Consider the following 4449-nt stretch of genomic DNA (forward strand, 5'->3'; position numbering starts at 1 on the left):
GTACAATGTCTGCATACAGTGGCTTTACAGTGTCTGAATACAGTGTCTGCGAACAGTGTCTGCACAGTGTCTGTGCTGTAATGTCTGCATATAGTGTCTGTACAGTGTGTACAGTTACAGTGTCTGTGTTGTACAGTGTCTGTGTACAGTGTCTGTACAGTGTGTACAGTGTCTGTGTAATGATGTGAGTCTCCTCACACCCTGTTAGCTACGGAGGTGGCAGATTATGGGAGGTGTTTCCTTTGGCACTTGGAGTCCTGCTGCCTTGTGGAAGCAATTTCCACCAAATTCTTGGATTCAACAAAGCCTGTTGTGTGAGGTCTCTCCTGGCCATGGTGTTACTTCCCAGGCATCTGGCTTGCTACAGAGATGGGACATAGCCTCATGGCCCCCACTCCTGTGTGCCTTTAGGGAGCTCCTGCTCTTTTATTCTGGGCACGATTGGTCCCTGTCCAGTAAGCACAGATGCCAGTCCCTGACCTGCTGCTCCCTTCCACTCCCCTGCTCCTGGGGTTTCCTACACACAGGGTGACTCAGTGCCCTCCTTCCCCCTGCAGGTCGCCTGAGTTGAGCTGGGTTCTTCACCTGTTAGGCAGTAACAGGAGTCTGCTCATCTGGCACCCCACACCTACACATCGATGAGCCTGGAGAGGATGACCACTGCCTCCACCTGTCCCTAGACCCCCGTCTGGAGGTCCTGCCAGGCCAATGAAGGGGCCGTTGGAGGTGTGGGCAGAATGCTGAGGGTGCCTCGGTCTCAGACACGGATCCTCAGAACTGGCACAAACCCTGTTCTGCCACCCCCAGCCCAGACTGCCCAGGCCCGTGGCCTCTCAAACTGGCCATGCGGCCCACTGCCCACCTCCCTGCTTACACTCCACTGCCTTCCATCACCCAGTGCATCTGTTAGCAAACACATAAGATTCCACATTTTCAGAGACATTGGCCAGTGCTCTGGAAGCTCTTTTAAAAATAGATCTGTCTTATAAATACATTGCTAATGTTACTTTTAGTAGTTATACGTGGGTCACTATGAAAGTTTTGAAACAGACTGTGTTACGGTTCATTATTTTACCTCCAAGAACTCACTGTCAACAGCCTGGTTTCTGATTCTCCCGTGTGAGTTTCAACTTGCTCAGCTTATCAATGTTACTGGGAGGGCTTCATTTGTTTCTGTCTGTGTGGATTTGACCTTTCTGGATTTCTGTGTATCTCAGAACTTGTGCAATGGCCCATGTCTAGTCTCCTTTTCACCTGCATCCAAAGACGTTGCTCCTATTTACACAGCGGTAACTAGAAGGCCCTCTATTAATATGGACACTTCCGACTAAGTAGATATAACATAACAGATATAATGCCACTATTGCGTTTCCCCATGTGCGTTCCCAGCCTTTGTTCATGATCTCAGCACAGGAGAGGCACAGTTCACTCATTACACAATGAAAACAGAGGGATGGGTGAGTGAGTCACCTAAAGTCAAAAAATGAATCAATGAGAAAATGGGTCTGAATCTAAGTATTTCAGCCTAGACTTTTCTCTATTACACTATGCCTTTTACTTTAGAAAAATAGATTAGAATTATATTCAGTAATTCATCCCTGAAAGTATAATGTCTTTTCCTTAATGCTCTTAGAATTATAACATGGTCTTAGCTTTTAATTCGTAATGTTAATGTTGTTGACTATAATTCACTGTCATTGATACAGGACATTTAGGGAAAAGGAATGTTTTGATTTGCTGGATACTCTCAGAGTCAGTAAGAATTGCAATGTGTAATATGTGAAGACGACAGAGTCTAATAAAGTAGAATTAATTGCAGATGACACTGGCGCGTGGTTGGTTGTGCTGGACGCTCCCTGGGCTTGGTTCCCATCACGTACTCACACCTGCTGAGAGCTGGTGCCATTCTGGGTACTCCAGAAAGACCAGGAATGTGTCTCTGGTTCTCCCTCAGCCAAGTCCACCTGCTCCAAAATCAGCTGAGGACCTTACACTTTGGAAAATGAAATGCCCAGTCAACCTGGGTGTTGTACCCCATGACTGTGTGGCTTCTTAGATTTCAGATGAAATATATATTCTAAAGCCTCACCTTCCAGACTTCATCTCCAGTTTTCATGTAATCTTAATAAACATGCCATGTCCATTCATGCGTGTTTTCTATACTAATGGAAACTGGATTTCCTCTCTTCTGATCTCCCCTTCCCCAGTCTCTTCTTCCACAAACACTGAGCCCTCGAAGTGTACCAGGCCCTGAGCTCGGAGCTCCAGACAAAGTGGCGAGAGAGGCAGACTGAGCCTCACCCTTGCAGAGCACAGGGAGGAGGGGATATTCAGGTCAATAGACAATGGGAAACATGGCAAGTGCTGACAGCAATGTGTGCGTGTATGCTTTAAGGTGCCTGTGACCTGCTCCTTCCATCTACCGATCTATCCGTCCGTCCATCCATCCATCCATCCATCCACTCAACCATCTATTCAACCATCCATCCATTTATTCACTCACCCACACACCCACCCATCTGTCCACTCATCTACCCATGCATTTATTCATCCATCCATCCATCCATCAATCCATCCACCCATCCATCAACCCACCCACCCATCCATCCATCCATCCACTACCCCATACACCCATATACCCACTAATCCATTTATTCATCCATTTAGTCACCCACTCAACTATCCATATATTCATCTATCTAAGAAAAGAATGTTTATTGAGCCCCAGTTCATATGCTGATATTGGCAAGACAAGAAAAATCATGTAGAGTCCTTGCCCCTAAGTATTCAAAATCTATCAGAAGAAACTCCTCTGTGGATATCACATGCAATAAATCCAAGAAGGCCTGAGGAGGGAGAGAGAGGGAGAAATTCATGCATGTGCATGTGGGGTGTGCATGTGTTCACATGACTTCAACAGGCTTTGGGATGCCACTGTGTCGCAGCTGTGGTGTAGGAATATTCTCAGTTTTCATTTAATTTAACCCCTCCAACCCATGACTCACTCTGCTGTCATGGCTTAAAGGATGAAACTCAAAGTGTACAGAAGCAGAAGGAAGAGGGAGGGGCCCAGGATGGTGCCTGGGCTTCTGCAGCTGTTCCTCTCCAATGCAGATGCTGCCCCTGGGGTCGTGCAGTGCACACTTCAGAAGATCCCTTCACAGACTAAGGGGGAAGCTTGGGCCCTCTCGGCTATGGAGGGGGAGGGCTGTGAGAGCTGTGCGTGTGCTTTACAGACCTTTCCGTACACAGTCCTCATAAACCTCTCACATATTGTGGTTGTCACTTCATAGTTGAGGAAATGGGGATGATAGATAACTTTTCTAAAGTCAAACAGCTAGTGAGTGGAGGAGCTGGCATTTACCCAAGCCCATCTGGCTGTAAAGTCTGCGTGCCACCCTCTGCTTCCTGTGGGGAATGGGAGGAAGCCTTTGTAGACCTGAGAACTCAGAGTATGTGGGAGGTGTGAAGAAATGTCTTGGGAGCTCCCCAAGACTGGTGGGCTTTGGGCTGCCAGAGTCCTGTGTCCCCCATCAGATCCTCCATCAGACCCTCCACTGCAGAGTAACTCAAAGGAGTCCTGTGTCCCTGGGACTCTCACATTCACATACCACTTGGGACCTTGATCTTCCTGCCTCCGAATCCCTTTGAGTTACTCTGAAGTGGACGGTCTGATGGAGGAGGATGTGATGGAAATGGAGTGTCTGATGGAGAATGTTCTGATGGAGATGGAGTGTCTCATGAAGGAGGATCTGACTTGGGTGCAGAATCCCCAGGACTTTCCACACGGCCCAGGCTGCAGATCTCCATAGTGGCCACTAGATGGCGCCATAAGCCTGCGTCTCAGCCGGGCGCCGCGCGGTCCCTTCTGTTTCTGCCCAACCATGGCCCTGCCTTCTTTCTTTCGCGGGGTTTGAGCCTCTTGCCTATAAACAAGTGCACGTCTCAAATTGTTCCGCATGCCTGCACAGTCCAGGGCACATATGTGCTCGGGTGGTGTCCATGAGGCTCCGTAAACAGCTCAGAAAGCGACGCTATTCTTGCAAGGGGGGACCCAGCTGTCGTCTTCAGAAGCGGAGGAAGAGCTCGCCTGAGCGGCCTCCCAGTGCGGACATCCTCTCTGTTATGTGGATTTCCCCAAAAGAGTCACCTTCCTTCCCCCATCTTTTCATTTGTGGCACACAAAGTGCGGATGAACATGGTGGCTTAGAAAGGTGGCAGGACCCAGCAGCTCTGGCAGCTCTGGCAGGCAGTGCTCCAGGAGAGGTGAGGTGCCCTGGTGAGGTGCTTCGGCTCACCTGTGCCTGTGGGAGGGACGCCCAGTCCAGCTGTGTGTATTTTGGAGGGTGATGGAGTTGGCTAAGTGAGCCCATTAAGCTACAAAACCAGAAGTGGATATTGAGAAAGGAAACCGGTGCAGTGAATTACTCTACTCCACAGAGGGCCTGG

General features: G+C 49.0%; 1 protein-coding gene across 1 annotated transcript in view; it reads left to right on the forward strand.

The window, feature by feature from the left end:
* UMODL1 (uromodulin like 1) overlaps positions 1–1145 on the forward strand; it is a 65329-nt gene extending 64184 nt beyond the window's left edge. The window contains exon 24 of the mRNA XM_023518084.1: positions 558–1145. The gene's annotated coding sequence lies outside the window, so the exon portion shown is untranslated. The remainder of the gene's footprint in view (positions 1–557) is intronic.
* Positions 1146–4449: the final 3304 nt, after the last annotated feature.

This window comes from Otolemur garnettii, unplaced genomic scaffold, assembly GCF_000181295.1.
Source record: "Otolemur garnettii isolate 467f Iridium unplaced genomic scaffold, OtoGar3 scaffold00128, whole genome shotgun sequence".
In the NCBI taxonomy this organism is placed as follows: Eukaryota; Metazoa; Chordata; class Mammalia; order Primates; family Galagidae; genus Otolemur; species Otolemur garnettii.